Source organism: Vombatus ursinus, unplaced genomic scaffold (genome assembly GCF_900497805.2).
Source record: "Vombatus ursinus unplaced genomic scaffold, bare-nosed wombat genome assembly UNPS02014807.1, whole genome shotgun sequence".
In the NCBI taxonomy this organism is placed as follows: Eukaryota; Metazoa; Chordata; class Mammalia; order Diprotodontia; family Vombatidae; genus Vombatus; species Vombatus ursinus.
Window position 1 is genome coordinate 16,527,944 of NW_020954585.1, and position 17,716 is coordinate 16,545,659.

Genomic DNA, 17,716 nt, shown 5'->3' on the forward strand with positions numbered 1-17,716 from the left:
GCTCTCCCTCCCTGGATTTTTCCAGGAAGAGTGAGACAGGGTGTTACCTTTGCCTCTCTCTCTGGTAGCATGGCATGTGAGGACATATGACAGCTAAATCAGAAGTTTGGTTGAGCAAAATGAACCTGGGTCTTGGTCCCCTACCTTCCTTTTCTGCTTACTGTTTATTTCCTGAGCAAAGGCAATGAAGCCTCATGAGTCTGAGAGGACGACAGTTACTTGGTGCCTCAGTTGGAGCTGGCTGGCAGCAGGATGTTTCTACTTTGGGAAGGATAACCAGCAGCTGCAAGAGGTCAAGCACCTCTCCAGCAGCTGCAAGAGGTCAAGCACCTCTACCCATCTACTGCTGTCATGGGATAGAGAGGAAAAGCAAGCAACCACCAAAGTTTGCTACACAAAGCACCAAGTCCTTTTAACATTGAGCTACTTCCCTCAACAGGCTTAGCCCTCCATAGTGTAAATGTTAGCCAGAGTAAAACAGGGAGCTATGCTTTAAAAAAAAAATTTTTATCAGTTTCTTACATAAAAACATAAAGAGTACGCTCATCAATTTGCAGATTATCCAAAGATGGAATGGATAGTTATCACATTGGACCACAGAGAATTAAATCCAATAAAACCAAATTCAATAAGTATAAATGTAAAGTCTTGCACTTTCGGCTAAAAAAATCAACCTCACAATATAAGACAGGAGAGTTATGAATAAAGTGTAAGAAGCTCAATGAGTCAACAATGTGCTATGGAAACCTAAAGAGCTAATGTGATAGCTCATTAAGAAGAGCATAGCTCCCAGAAATCAGAGGTGATAGTTCCACTGTGCTTTGCTTTAAACAGATCTCATCTGAAATATCTCATTCAGATCTGGGCACTATGGTTTAAGGAATACAATGGTAAGCCTAGAGAATATCCAAAAGAGGTTGGTTGGTTGTTGGCCTTCATACTTGAAAAGGACTAAAATGACATCACCATGCTAGAGTCAAGTTTCAGTGTGTCTGACTGGCTGATCAGACCAATAAGAGCTCAGAATGTCATAGGTCAGGCACAAATAGTCCATTTGGGGTGAATTCTCTAAATTGGAGCATCTCACGTTTCTTTTGAGCCACTTCAATTCTGCTTTACTCATACAGCACAGCACCTTCTATGATGCTGGGAGGTCCCATGCCAGTCTCTCTCATGTCACACAATCAATTGCACAGTTCTTTAGAGAGAGCTTGAGAGTGTCCTTGTATGGCTTCTTCTGATCACCATGTGAACCCTTGCCCAGCGTGTGTTCTCCATAAAATATTCTTTTTGGCACGAGTACGTTTTGCATTCAAACGTGGCCTGCCTATCGGAGTTGAGCTCTCTGAAGTAGAGTCTGAATGCTTGGCAGTTTAGTTCAAGAAAGGACTTCAGTGTCTGGTATCTTATCCTGCCAGGTGATCTTCAGAATCTTCCTGAGTTAACTCAAATGAAAGTGACTCAGTTTCCTGCCACAGAGCTGGTATACTGTCCAGGTTTCACAGGCATACAACAATGTCAGCACAATGGCTCCATAGACCTCTAGTTTGGTAGTCAGTCTAATACCTCTTTCTCTTCCACACTTTCCTTCAGAGACTCCCAAACACTGAGCTAGTTCTGGCAATGCTTCCCTGGAAAGTACACTACCAAGGCAAAAGGACAGCCAGGTAAGGTTTTGAGTCTATGTTATATTAGGATTAGTTAAAGGTACTGATAGTATATATCCTGGAGAAGAGAAACCTAAGATGGAGGGTTGGGGGGGGGGGTGGAGAAGGAAGGAGCACGTTGCAGTTGTCTTCAAGTTTTTGAAGGTCTGGCACATGGAGACTTGTTCTATTTGGACCCAGAGGGAAGAATCAGGAGTGATGAGTGAAAGTTGCTAAGAGACCAATTTAGGTTCCTGTTAGGAAAACATCCTTACACTTATAGCTCAAAGTGGAATGGGCTACCTAGAAAGAGGTTTCCCTTCCTCAGAAGTCTTCAGACATAGGCTAGACACTATCAGGTATGTCAGAGTGGGAATTCCCTCTGTATAGAGTTTAGATTAGGTGGCCGCTGAGGTTCCTACCAACTCTCAAATTCTGTGATTCTGCTATGGGGGAGAGTCTGTTGTTTACCTCTCATTACAAGTGGCTTATTAAAAAAAGTTCATTCCTACCCTCAAAGAGCTTACATTCCAGTGGAGGTATTCAACAAAGCTAAACTTGATAATACATATTTTAAAAAGGGGAGGGGCGAGAAGGTGGGTGAGTTGGGATTGGTGGGGGGAAGTATTGAAGAGATTGTTAAAATGCAACATACAAACAAGACAGGATGCATAAGCAACAAACTGAGATTGTTCTGTCAGGGGTGGGGAACCTGCAGCCTCGAGGCCACATGTGGCCTTCTAGGTCCTCAGCCTTTTGACTGAGTCCAAGTTTTACAAAACAAATCCTTTTATTAAGGGGATTTGTTCTATGAACTTTGGATTCAGTCAAAGGGCCGCACTTGAGGATCTAGAGGGCCATGTGTGGCCTTGAGGCTTCAGGTTCCCCACCCTTGTTAAACCTTCCTTGCAAATAAAGGAATACATTTGGACATGCAAAGTTGTCCCAGTTCTGAGATCCATCCTCTCTTGGGTTACCATAATCAATACTATTTAAATATTTATTATATGTGGATGGCACTATACTCAGTTCCCAAGATAAAATGAAATATAAGACCAGGAAGAATATAGAGTGGTCCTTGTATGACTCAAGGCCTTAAGAGAGAGTTAGCAAGTTGTTCCATGGCTTTTCCCAGCTTTCTGTGGCCTAATATTCTTCTACGTAAATCATCCAGGATTGTACCATGGAGTTGAATTGCCAGGGAAGTTCTCTCCTCATTGTGACTGGGCTACTGATAACTAAATGAAAGATATCTAGCAGTTGCTGCTGTATTGGCAAGCCTAGCACCTCCACTGCTCCAGTCTCCTCTCTTTGAAAGCAAAGTGAAGAGATGAAATAGCCAAAAGCTGGACTCAATGAGCACACCTTAAAGCTTGGTAAAGATTACTCCTCTGTCTTCTGCAAAGCCAAGGATTAGCAAGAGCCAACTCCTGCTATGACCTGACACAAAAGCCTAAAAACAGCAACACCACAATACATTGGGTGCTTAGAATTCAGAAGGCAAAAGTTTCTAGAGAATAGCATTCTTAACAGTTGTATTTTCTTATGAAAAGGTGCATTTGGTCTGTCTCTTTAGGACAGGGTTCAAATTTGGCAGCATCAGTGTTACTGCTAGCTAGAATAGGCTCATCAAACTATATCTAAGAACCCAGATTAACACTAGGAAACTTTCTAGTAGCTCAGGCCAAGAAAAAACACAATTCCCCATCATAAAGAGAAATGCCAATTAAAACATATGTCCCCTTCCCCTCTCCAAAAATCAAACACTGCTACAATTGTATTAAACTACACTGTCTGTATACCAGCTGTCTAATACAATGCTGTGGATCATATCACCCTACTTAAAGATATAAAATTCATAGTAAGGATTTTCTGATTTTAAAAGAAATGTACAGCCACAGTAATAATTCTAGCTTCCGCCTCACTTGGCTTGCTTCTTAAAGTCAGTGAAGAAAATCACCGGAGAAAACTGGACCAGTTTGAAGCTTATCATTTACTCATTTAAACATAAACATGTGGGGCAGGTAGGTGGTGCAGTGGATAGGGCACCAGCCCTGGAGTCAGGAAGATCTGAGTTCAAATGAAGCCTCAGACGCTTGACACATACTAGCTGTGTGACCCTGGGCAAGTCATTTAACCCCAATGCCTAGGAAAAAAAAAACATAAACACTTAAAGCCTTACCTCTTCTAATCTAATATATATAGTTATTATATATTCTTACAATATATAATATACCTAATAAAATATGTTAATAATAATATATTTATAAATATATTGGATTGGAAGAGGTAAAGCTTTAAGTGTTTGTGTTTAAGTGTGTGTGTGTGTGTGTGTGTGTGTGTGTGTTCATTCAAGCTACACTCTTTAATTCTTATGAAGTCTGAGTGGAAAAAGAAAAGTCTTTAACAGTGATAATTCTGTAGCAAAATCTACTATGTTATTCTGAGACAGTCCTGAGTCTGATTCTGGTTCCTCCAGTCTAACCAAACCTATTTCTCTGAGTTTACAGTACTCTCATCTTGTTACAATCTCATTTCAACCATACTGAGATAACTCATCCCTGAAATAGAGTCGGCACACAATTAATGCCTCAGGATAGTCAATATTACCTCTCTGCAGAGCTCTTAGATTATGATTTGGTGAGAAAGGAGAAGAAAAATTGATTTTATGTTCATTGTAACCTACTTACTGCTCTACTTTAGGTACCACTTTCTTCCAATGGGTGGAGAGGGAAAACAATAGAAGAAAGAACAGTAAAGGGAAGTCTGAAATAGGCTAGATAAGCCACATATAATAAAGACCTGTACCACTATGGTGGCAGGGGGAATAAAAAGGAGGAGGCCCATTGGCACATATTAGCATAAAATAATTACTTCTACATATAGCAGATATCTACTTACAACATTCAATTTTGTAGCATATCTCTTTGTGCGTGCATGTATGTAATATCCTTCTATTTTATCATAAATTTCATTAGGTTAGGGACCATGTCATTTCTCTCTCTGGGGGCAGATAGCATTTTTTGAGTCCTTTGGAATTGTCTTAGATCATCGCATGGCTGAAAATAGCTAAGTCATTCACAGTTGTTCATTGTACAATATTGCTGTTACTATGTACAATGTTCTCCTGGTTCTGCTCACTTCACTCTGTATCAGTTTATGTAAATATTTCCAGGTTTTTTCTAAAATCATCCTGCTCATCATTTGTTAACAGTACAATAATATTCCATTACAATCATATCCCACAATTTGTTCATCTATTCCCCAATTGATGAGCATCTCCTCAATTTCTAATTCTTTGTTATCACACACACACACACACACACACACACACACACACACACCCACCCACAAGCTGCTATAAATATTTTTGTACATTTAGGTTCTTTTCTTTTTTCTTTGATCTTTTTGTGATACAGACCTACTAGGGATATTGTTAGGTAAAAGGTTATGCATAGTTTTATAGCCCTTTGGACATAGAGGAACATCTAGGTTTTCCTATTTCTGGCACTAGCTTTGTTGACATAGGAAAGTCATTTAAGTTTTCTGAATCTTTATTTCCTCATCTGCAAATTAAAGACAGCAACACCTTGCAGTATCTACCACGTGGAGATCAAAGGAGATAATGCATGCAAAAATACTAATGGCTTAAAGGGAAGGTGTGCCCTCTTCCACTAAAGGACTCCGTTTACATAGATCTGTTCACAAAGGCTCCTGGGGGAGCCTGAGCCCCACGGAGAAGGGACTATTCTTATACCCTAAATCTGGGGGGAAAAATCTTAAAGCTTAGGTTTCAGTCATGTATGGGATCATTTCCAAAGGGATTAATAGAATCTCTGCTAGAAAGTCACTCAACATACGAAATAGCAGGCATAGGACAGCTATTTATTGCCTCCAGCACACACACACACACACACACACACACACACACACACACACATATACACACACACACACACTCAAAACACAAAAGACTTATAAGCATGTATTGACAAATACTTAAAACACGATCTAGTAACCCATTATTTCTGTTATATTCTGCCAGGACATTTATACTTAAAACATGAAAAATGTGAAACACTGTGGAACTATTATACAAGCATACAATCTCAGTTTCCTGAGATACACATTGACATACATCCAATTCTCAGTTGGATTAGGGCACCTTCCAGCCCTAGATCTACAATCCTAAAATGCAAGTTAACGGTAACTCTCATTGTTACCATCTTGTCTTTTGACATATTCAAATCATAATCTGGTTAAAAGCAAAAAAAAAAAAAAAACTGTTAAGCTAAATTTCTATGAGTCCCTTCACATCAAGTCAAGTACTGGAGACCCCCAAATGTTTGACATTTGTTATTTTGTTTAAAAATTACTTTTTAAAGTCTCTTAAATAATTTTGGCTTTGCCAGGGAGGAAGGTCCTAACATGGCAGAAATGACCAGCTGTATAACATTCCCCAATCCCCAAAGTGGCTTTCACATTTGCATAGTACACTGTAACAGAAACTCAGACTCTGGATGTAGCATCCCAAAGCACAGTCAGGGGCCTAAGTTCCAAAACTCTGATGGGAACCAGAGTGGAGATTCTTGGGAGATTCCTGGGCCTAGGTCCCAGGCTGTCTCCGACCTTATCTTGTTTACCAGAGATAAAGAAGGGGACCTCACCACAAGGCAGCTGATTTCACCCATTCCCCCAACCTACTGGAAACCTTGTCAGAGGCCACCACTTTCAGCTACATTCTGTTGACAACAAACAGTCAAGTCTTCTCAGCAGTTTAATGCTAAACTCTTTTTATTGGTCAGTTAAGTAAATGGTACATCCTAGCAACCTTACATCTCTTGCCTTCAGCCCAAGCATAGAGTCTAACTCTGCTGGCTACAAGGTGAAGGAAGAAAGGGAGAAGATATTTTGGTGAGAAATATTTATCAGCAGCTTTATAGCTCCCAGGCATCACATTTTTCACTCCTCAGAGCTGACTTCAGATCTTTAACAAATGGCACAAGGTGTGACATTTCATCCATATTTCTTGACTTTCAACCTTTTAAGTCAGTTCTGTCAAGAAATTTGCCAATAAGTGCCCTTCTTCTTTCTCCTTTTTTCACCAACAATAAAAAGACAATTATCCAAACCACCTTGTATTCAAGATAATGTCTGTTACAAAGAGAAAGAGAAAGTGTCCTCTTGTTTATTTGGCCCTGTTTATATTTTCAGGTTTCTTTCTGGGCTGGCAGGAACTCTCATGAAATGGAACCTTAAGAAGTCATATTGCTGTTGGCTTGATTAAGTCATGTGTTTGCTTAATTTGCAAAGCTTTTTAATTTAATGGGAAATGTCCAGGAGTTGAAGCCTTAAATGAGTTTAGAACCATTAAAAAACAAAGAGAGTGGGGAGAGGAGATCATTTTAATCTGAGAAGTGCCATTATAAAAATTATAACCCATGTTATACTATCGATTCTCAAAAAAATCTCTCTCATTTATCCCACCCCCTACTCTCCGCATAAGTATCTTGGTCGTTTTGCTATCACATAAAGTGCTTTCAGTTCCCTTGCAAGCACTCAGACTAATAAGATTTTTAATATAAGAATGTTTGTATTTATAAAATACACTCTCAGTAAAAAAAAAAATTCTCCCATCTTTTGTCATAGGGAAAGAACCTAAGGATATTATAGTCCATATTTTTCACAGGAAAGAAAAGAAGGAAAGGTCATGTCTGATCGGGGGATATGCTAATAAAAGTTTAACAACCAGCTCTCTGGAGGAAAAAAAGTATGCTGGACATACTTTTAAGTTTAATCTGCACTATTCACATTTTCTCCATCACTTTCTTAAGTCTATACAATCAACAAAACAATAAATCAAACCCTGATTTGTAGAGTTTCCCAATTTCAGAGGTGTAAATGCTCACCGTGAAAATTCAACAATTGGCTTTGAGCTGAATCCAGCATCCAGAATCCTTGATGCACATGGTCCATGCTACTATGATCTCTTAAGTTCTCAAGTTTGCCCCTCTCTTTCATGCTCTTATTCCTCATCTCTTTCCTCCTTGCTAAGGCTCTGTGCTGCTCACTCTCTCTCCACTCCAGCCCCTAGTTTCTCTCATTGAAGTTCCATCCTTTTGAGGGGAAGGCAGAGGGGAAAATGGGAAGGCAAGGCAGATGTAGCTGCCAACAGGCCTCTCTGTCACTGTCTGGTCTTCTACAACCTCTAGGTCTCCATGGTGGATATTTGTCTCATTTTGTCTTTTATTGTCAATTCAGCATCTCCATCTGGTGCCAGCTCTTTGGGACACAAAGTTTCTTGTAAGGGTCTCATGGTATAGCTTGGTGACTCAAGTCTCTTCTCTGAATAAACTAAATAGTTGATCCTTCTTATGTACAAAATTAAGACCAGGCATCCTCCTTGACTATGAAGGAAAGACTTGTTTTTCTTGCCACTGGACTTCGATGACTCTGGAAGATAAATTGAGGTTAACAACTTTGAATTTTGAACAACTTTGCCTCATTTAAATCCAATTCATGTGTAAGTCATGATATCACCCTCGTGATGTCATTGAGGTTCTTATGAACAACAACAGCAGGAAGGGTTATATGCCCACTATAAACATATATATTTTTTTGTGAGGCAATTGGGGTTAAGTGACTTGCCCAGAGTCACACAGCTAGTGAATGTTATGTGTCTGAGGCCGGATTTGAACTCAGGTCCTCCTGACTCCAGGGCCAGTGCTCTATCCACTACACCACCTAGCTGCCCCTAAGCACATCTTTCATCTGTGGATCACAAAGAACTTTAAAAAATGTTCCTTACACATTCCCTCTTTAGTCCACACAGTAGAAGGATTATGAAGGTATTACTAAATCCATTTTGACAACTGAAGGAATTGTAGCAATCTCAATGGCTGGTTCCAGATCACACAAGGAATCATTTGGGAGCAAAATAACCATCATAAAATTTAGAGGTTATCCAATCCAGTCTCCTTATTTTACAGATGAGGAAACTGAGGCCCAGAAAAGTTAAGTGACTTGTATAATGCTATACATTCATTCATTTAACTAGCATTTATTAAGTGCCTATTATGTGCAAGCCATTGGCTATATACTGAGAATAAAAAGGCTGAAAGGAAATAATAACTGCTCTCAAAAAGCTTACATTCTACTTTGATAGACTTAGCTCTTCTCAGCAGTGCAAGGATCTAAGACATCTCCAAAGGTTTCATGATGGAAAATGCTATCCGCATCCAAAGAAAAAACTATGGAGTTTGAATGCAGATCGAAGCATACGATTTGATCTTTTTTTTTCCTTGTTTTGTTTTGTTTCTTCTTTCTTGTGGTTCCTCCTATTGGTTCTAATTCTTCTTTACACATGACTATTGTGAAAATATGTTTAGTAGGAACGTATATGTAGAGCCTATGTCAGATTGCACTCTGTCTTAGGGACGGAGGTGAGGAGGGAGGGGGAGAAAATTTAAAACTCAAAAACTTATGGAAGTGAATGGTGAAAACTAAAAATAAATAAAATTAATTTAACCCTCCCCCCCAAAAAAGCTCACATTCTGCTGCAGGAAAACATGTACATGTATAAAACATTTCAGAATATATACAAAAAAATTTCCAAAGGTTATATGTGTGTTGGGGGTGGGAGGTGAGGAACTAGCAACTGGAGGGATCAGAATTGGCATCTTGTATCAACAAGGATCACGCGCAATTTCATGTAGATGAGAGATGGAATGTCGTGTGCAGAGAACAGAAGGTAAGCCAATTTGGCTGGAATGCAAAGCATGTGAAAAACAGTAATAAAGTAATAAAAAAGGTCAACTGAAGCCAGAATGGGAAGGGCTTTAAATACCAAATAAAAGACTGTATATTTTTTCCTAAAGGTAATAGGGTGCCACTATTTTCTCAGAAAATCATCATATAAAATCTTGTGCTGAGAGGAAGAGGGGAAAGGTGTTAGTAGAGACTTGAGGAAAGATTTGGAAAAGCTATGGTGGGCAGTATGATACAGAATCAATTTGGGAGGTGGCACAGTGGATCAGGAAGACCTGAGTTCAACTCCAGACTCAGGCTCAGGTACTTATTAGCTGTGTAACCCTGAGCAAGTCAGATAACCTCTGTCTTCCTCAGTTTCCTCAACTATAAAATGGGGGTAATAATAGTACCTACCTACTAGGGTCATTGTGAGGCTCAAATGAGAGAATAGGACATAGTAGTAATAGATGCATGTTTCCTTCCCTATTTCCATCTCTCTGCCTGTGGACAAACTCCATCATGAGGAAGAGTAACTGTGATACCAAAATTGAAATACTTTAAAACTGGAGAGTCTATAGGATTTGGCCCCTGGTCAATTTGGAAAGAATAAAATAATTGTTTTGTTGCAATCAGGGCATAGTTGAGAACTAGGTGATACAGTGGACAGAGTGCTGGGCTTGGAGTCTTGAAGAACCAAGTTCAAATACAGCCTCAGACACTTCCAAGCTGTGTGACCTTGGGCAAGTCACTTAACCCTGTTTGCTTCAGTTTCCTCGTCTCCAAAATGAGCTGGAGAAGGAAATGCAAATCGTTCAAGTATTTCTGCCAAGAAAACCCCAAATGGGGTCACATACAGTCAGATGTGACTGAAACAACTGAACGACTTGTAGTGAACCCAATCAGAAGGTCTGTATGATTGCATTTAGCACAGTTCAGCAGTAGTAAGAGAAAAAAAAAGGTAGATGGTGAAAATAATCCATGGGTAGGATTTGGCACAGCGTACATGGCATGCATAGCAATAAGGTTTAAAGGTAGAGGGTAATGTATAATTGAACTGGTTAACTATCAAGAACATAATGAAGCCAGAGTAAAGGCAATGGCCTGGGAGAACATCAGTGGAGGAAAGTCATGGTGGTCAGACTGAGGACAAAGAAGAACCAAAGAAGGAGTGAGGCAGAAAGACAGATTGAAGAAAAGGAGATTGTGGACAGATAAAGAAATTTCAGAGTTCTAGATCATGGAAATGGTTACAGGTAGGGGCTTCCAATCACATCATTCACCTGAAACTACTCTCTCCAATCCATTATCTCTTAATTGTTCAATCAAATGGTCTTTCTCAATCCTCATCCTTCTTGACCTTTCTGCAGTATTTGACTCTGTTGATCGCTTCCTCTTGGGTATTTTCCTCTTGGTTTTTTTGTTTTGTTTTGTTTTGTTTTTTTGTTTTTGTTTTTGTTTTTGTTTTTCCTGACACTGCTCTCTCTTCATTCTCCTTCTAGATATCTGGCTGCTCCTTCTCCATCTCCTTTGCTGGATCTTCAACCATATCACATCCACTAACCTTGAGTATACCCTATGGGCTCTTTGTTGGGTACTTTTCTCTTCTTTTCATTTGGTCATCTCATCAGCTCCCATGGGGCCAATTGTTATTTTCATGCATATGATTCCCAGTCTTTATATATAAAACTATCCTCTTCCCTGCTATATCACCAACTGCGTCTTTATATATAAAACTATCCTCTTCCCTGCTATATCACTAACTGCCTTTGAAATATCTGAAACTATCAGAAAAACCTGGAAAAACTTACATGAACTGATCCAAAGTGAAGTAAGCAGAACCAGGAGAACATTGTACATAGTAACAGCAACATTGTACAATGATCAATTATGAATGACTTAGCTATTCTTGGCAATACAATGATCCAAAACAATTCCAAAGGACTCATGGTGAAAAATGCTATTCACATCCAGAGAAAGAACTCATGGAGTCTGAATGCAGATTGAAGCAAACTGTTTTCACTTTATTTTTTTTCTTTTGGTCTGTCTCTTCTTTTATAACATGACTGATATGGAAATGCTTTATATGATTGCACATATATAACCTATATCAAATTGTTTACTGTCTTAGAGAGGGAAGACACGAGGGAGGGAGAAAATTTGGAACTAAAAAAATTTTTTAAATGAATGATATAATTTGTCTTTACATGGAATCAGAAAATGCAATACTATTAAAAAGTAAATATCTGAAACTAGATGTGCCACAGATATCTCAAAGTCAACATGTCTAAAACAGAACTTAGTATATTTTCTCAAAGCCTCACTTCTTTTGAACTTTCCTATTACTGTTAAGGGTATACTATCCTCCCAGTCAGGCTGGTTCACAATCTCTATATTATGTTTGACTCCTCACTCACTCTCACCCCAGGTATTCAATCCATTGCCAAAACTTGGCATTTCTAACTTCACATCTCTCCTATACATCCCCTTCTCTCCATCGACCCAACCAACACCAAAGTTCAAGTGACTCATCACCTCTTTGCCTAGACTATTGCAAAAGTCTTTTAATTGTTCTCCCTATCTTAAGTCTCTCCCCAATCCAATGTATGCTCCATAATTCAGCTGCCAAAGTAATTTTTCTGAAGTGTATGTCTGACCATGTTATACCTGTCCAGGAACTCTTTAATCCAACCAAACTGGCCTAGTTTCTATTCTTTACACAGGATGCCCCATCTCCCAGCTCCATGCCTTTGCACTGGCTGTCCCCAATGCCTACAACAGATATGCTCTGTCCCACTCTCCCAGAACCAGGTTGATATATGTCCCCCTCTAAGAGCATCCCTGAAAGGGGTTAGATGACTTTTCTCTAAAGCTATGAGCTCAAGACCCAACTGATTTTGCTCCTTCCAGAGGTAGTCACCAATGGCTAATAGGCCAGTTCTAATTAACCGCTTAACATAAATTAGTTTTTTACAAAGGGATATTTACTTTGAAACTATAACAAAAACAAACATACAAACATTTTCCCCAAAACCACCTTGGGGCCACATTCTCTCCTATACTACCTCTGCCTCCAGGGAGGCTGATCAGTATTAGTACAGTTTCTACACAACTTTGGTCTTGCCAAGTTCAGATTCAAGTGCAATATCACTGCCACAACTGAATGAGTACTTTTCTCAGCTAATAATGATCTTTTTTTCCCAAAAAAGTCACTCCCAAAGGTCACTCCTTGATCCATGAGGCATTGGTGGTCGGCTTGCTGTAAAAACCAAGAACAGACCCTGACTCAAAACTCCTCTACTCCCAGACTTTTAGACTCTCGGAGGCTCACTCTATTGACACTTCAAAACGCACAGAATCAGAACTTGAAGATTAAATTCCTTCACCTAAAATGAAAGAATAAATTTAGGGGCAGACCAAGGATAGACGCATTTTCTCAAATATCCGAATCACCTCAAAGACAGAGGAAGGGCCCAAGGTGAGAATCTCCCTTGACAGCATTTTCTCTCACTAGAAACCATCAGCAAAAGAGTCAAGCTGAGAGACAGCCAAGTCCAGTTAAGGCTCTTTGAAGGTATCCCTGGTTCCAGTCGTACAACTGCAGAAAATGAAAAAGTCTGCTTTCCACCATGTGGCTAATAGACCATAACCAGTTACAGAATGTTTATGCATATTCCACAGTCTCTCCAAGATACATTATACGTCATCACAACTCAGAATCCTCAGCCCTGTCCGTAAAAGGAATTTACATCAGCTGAATATGTGGATGTACTCTAGGGATGTGCCAGTTCCCTCCATCCATACACAAGGAATGTTTTCCATACCCACCTCTACCTTCTGGTTTTCTTGGCTTCCTCATAGACTTAGCTCATATGCCACTTTTTGCAGGAGACCATACCCAATCCCTTCTTCCTGGCTGCCTCTCCCAACACACATACACACACACACACACACACACACACACACACACACTTCCAGTGCCTTTCCTCTGAGATTATCTTCCATCTACTTTGCATATGCATGTACTCCTTGAGACCAAAGCCTGGCTGTTTTGCCTTTTTTGTATCCCCAGTGCTTAGCACAGTGCCTAGCACATACTATGCACTTAGTAAACACTTGGACTAACTGACTGAAATCTCTCCTCACCTTGGAGCTTAAAGTATGTTATTTCTTCACTACCATCATCCAGGCAGGAAGAAAAGGTGAATTGCCCCCAAAAGTATCTTATTGTCTACCTCTCAATTCAGGTTCAACAGCCAATCAAAAAGATCTTCTTAATGAGTTAAGTGGACCAGAAACAGTCAAAATACCTAGGAATGCTCCAAATATGGGAAAATTCATCATCATCATGATGACTTTCTGGAAGCCAGAAGCTTCCCACATGACCTAGAAAGAGGCAGGACATTCTGTCCATGCTCTGGCTACAGAATTCCAATTGGCCAGCTCCCCTGTTACACTATAGATTATATAAATATACAAAATAGATAAATTGCTAATACATCACATTACAAAATAATTTCCTATAGAAATTTCTTCCACAGGAATTCCCAGTGTGTTCTGGGGGGTTATTTTGTTTAAAACAACTTGACGGGTAAAGAGGGTATTTTATTACCCTCATTTTTATAATAAGGAAATGGAAACTCAGTGATGTTCAGTAATGTTCAGATCTGTCCAAGGTCATAGAACTTATAAGATTAGAACCCAAGTGAATTCCCAAGTTCAATGTCACTTCTATATCAAACCATCCTAAGCAGACTAAAATGCCTCACATTAAACCTTGCATAAGAACCAGGAGAACAGTTTATACAATGCTGTTAAAGCAAACAACCTTGAAAGACTTGTGAACTGTGATCAACACAATGGAACTAACCACAGTTCCAGAGGATTCATGATGTGTCAGGTTTTCTACCTTGAGATAGAGATGATGGACCCTGGGTGTAGATTGAAGCTTTTTTTTTTTTTTTTGGACCTGGCCAATGTGGAAATTTTCTTTGCTTGACTATATGTGTGTATGTGTGTATGTGTGTGTGTGTGTGTGTGTGTATATACACATACACATATGTAACAGGTTTTGTTTTTCTTGTTTTCTCCGTGGGTAGGGAAGGGATAGGTGAGAGGAAGAGAAGTCAGAACTGAAAATAAGATACAGTTAAAAAACAACAACCTTGCACATAATGCAGGAATTGCACCTGTAACTTCATTGGCATAGATATTCCCAGAAGAAGAAATTCCTTCTGCCAATGCAGTCAGCAACTTAAAGTATTAGCAAATTGCCTGTGGGTTAGGTGCCTTGCTCAGAGTTGCACAGCCAAGATGTGTGAAAGAAAGGACTAGAACTGGGAACTAGCTCTAGAACTAGATCTAGAGCTTTGAGGCCAGTTCCACATTCACTACCACATACTAGATAGCTCTTTGCACAAAATACTACTGTAATGCTATGATAATGCTACAACATGCATAGGTTTGATTTGGCTTCACTAAAACCCACTTCACCCAATCTCCAAGGAATGAATATATTACAAAGACAGGCAAAATGTGTTTTCACAGAGAGAATACCAAATTGACTCAGGAGACCTGGGTTTCATTCAGACCTCAACAATATCATCAGTTAAAATTTTCCCATCTTTCACATGAACAAGTGGAGGTCAAACAAATGTAGTATCTTATCTAAGGTCACCCACATGGCCATTATGATACATTTTTTGTTTCTTACATTGTGCTTAAGCCAACTATGTCAGTAACTATGTCATCGTTTTGCAAGGTGAAGGGATTATAGCACATTTTTCAGTAAAACATCACTTTGGGGCAAACTAGGAAGAGCATGACCTCTAACAAGCCCAGAATTTATAGCTACCTATTCCATAATTCATAGATTTCAGAGGTTATCTAATTCTCTCACTTTACAGATAAAGAAATTGCAGCCAAGAGAAGATAAGCCACTTCTTCAAGATTACACAGTTAATAAGAGATTGGACCTCAGTCCTCCAACTCCATATTGACATTCTTTCCCTGGTACCATGCTGTTGTGCTACATTAAATGCTTTGCTCATTGCCACATAGTTGGCAAGTGCCAGAGATAAGATTTGAACTTTAGTCTTACTGATTTCAGTATAAGTAACATTTATATAGTACCTACTTTGGGCTAGGTACTGTTCTAAATGCTTTACAAATATCTTGTAGATCTTTGTAGATCTTGAAGATCTTGTAGATCTTGAAGATCTTTGATCTTCACAACTCTAAGAGGTAGATGATATTATTACCCCCATTCTATAGTTAAGGAAACTGAGGTTAAGTGGCTTGCCCAGGATCACACAAATAGTAAGTATCTGAGCCCAGATTTGAACCCATGTCTTCCTGACTCCAGGCCCAGTGCTCTAACCGCACCGTCTAGCTGCCTATATTCTCTGTGCCTCTATTTTCTATGCCATGATAAATGTCTCTAGAAATTTCTATTTATATATAAGGAATCCCACACTATTTCAGTGATGGGACCTCAGTGGAGGGACAAAGAGGTTGCTCTATTAGCTATTGCTTAAAACAAAACAAAGAGAAACTAATCTCATTTTATGCAAAGAACTCAGCCTAGAAACTCTAACACAAACCACCTAGACAAAGTAAAGGGTGTTCACTAGGATTCCCACACATATGGCTCTCAAGTTATTGGCAATTAAACCTGATTTTATCTGGGTACAATATTGGAGCTAAATGAGGTGTGAAGAGGAAAGAAACAGATCATGTAATTTAGTCTAGTCCAAACACAATAGGGTGAGTCCAATTTAGAACTACTTCAATTCATACTACAAATCAATCAACAAACACGTATCTACTTCTTACCATGTGGCAGGCACTATGCCACATCCTGGGGTACAATGAAAGGCAAACACACATATGTGTCTATATATGTGTGTGTTTGCATGTAAATATGTGTGCGTGTGTGCATACATATATGTACATGTGTGTTATGTTTACAATGTGTATATTGTATGATATGTATATGTGTGTTTGCCTATATGTATATGTGTATATACACATGTGTTTGTCTGTGTGTACATACATGCATGCATGTGTGTTTGCCTATATGTGTGCACGCATACATGTATGTGTGCACTTGTCTTTCACTGCATTCCCAGAATTTGGCATAGTGCCTGGCAAATAGTAAGTATATCTATCTCCTTAGCCATATATGTGTGTGGGGGGGGTGTAAATAGAGATAGATTACATATAGATGTTTGGCTTCAAGGCACTTACATTTTAATAGGTGAGGCAACACATAAATAACTTATGTATACAAGATATATCCAAAATAGATGTAAAGTAATCTTAGGAAGAAATGAACTAGAAGAGAAGAGATGGAGGAGGAGGGCTGGGAAAGGCCTCCTGCAGAAAGTGAGATTTGAACTGAGTCTTGAAGGAAGTGAGGGAGACGAAGAGGCACAAGTGAGGAGAGAGAGCATTCCAGGAACGGGGGCTGCGAAATGCAAAGGCAAAGTCCAAATATGGACTTTCACGTGTGAGAAACATCCAATAGTCCAGAGCAGGGATGAGAAACCTGTGGCCCTGTCCCCACCCCTGGTCCAGAGTGACTGGACCACAGAGGTCAAAGAAGGGCGTGAGGCCCCTTCTTTGTGTCTTGGCCCAGGCCCAGAATCCTGGAGGCCCATGAGCTCCTTGCTGCTGGTCCAGGCTCTTCACCATTTTTCTCTGCTCTCCACAGAAGAACAAAGGAGGCTCAGGCTGCAGCACAGGAAGCCAGAGAGAAACAGGCAGAGCAGAGGCAGCACCCCGAAACCACAGGAGTGGGGATCAGCAACAGCAGCTGGTGAAGGCTAGAGAGGTGGCAACTGCTAAAGCAGGTGAGCTCGAGGCTCAGAGGAATCCAAAATAGAACTAACCCTCACATCTGTATCACTGCTCACAGGGCACTCCGGTTCCCACCTAGCCACTCCATCTGACAGACTGAAAGCAAATGAAGAAGGCCATCCACCACCAGCAGGGCCCACCTGGGCTCCACATTATCTGCCCTGCCACAATCCCCCGTTCTACAGCCAGAATAGCTATCTTCCAGTCTTGAGGCCTGGCCCTCCAGAGACCATGACCTTCCCTCTCCCCTTCCCCCCATGTTAGAGAAGATGGAAGTTTACTAAGAAATTTCATCAAAAATTTCTTCATAATTATTGGATGAATTGAAAGGATGAGTGGCATGACTGAATAAATATAGTCAATGATATACTTCTTTCAACTGCTTTGTGTCTTTCAAGATATCTTTTTCAGCTATGATAGTCATTCAAAATAAGTATCAGAACTTAAAGTCGAAACTTTTGATC

At 39.8% G+C, this 17,716-nt stretch overlaps 1 pseudogene; it reads left to right on the forward strand.

The window, feature by feature from the left end:
* LOC114052019 overlaps positions 1 to 17,516 on the forward strand; it is an 84,642-nt pseudogene extending 67,126 nt beyond the window's left edge.
* Positions 17,517 to 17,716: the final 200 nt, after the last annotated feature.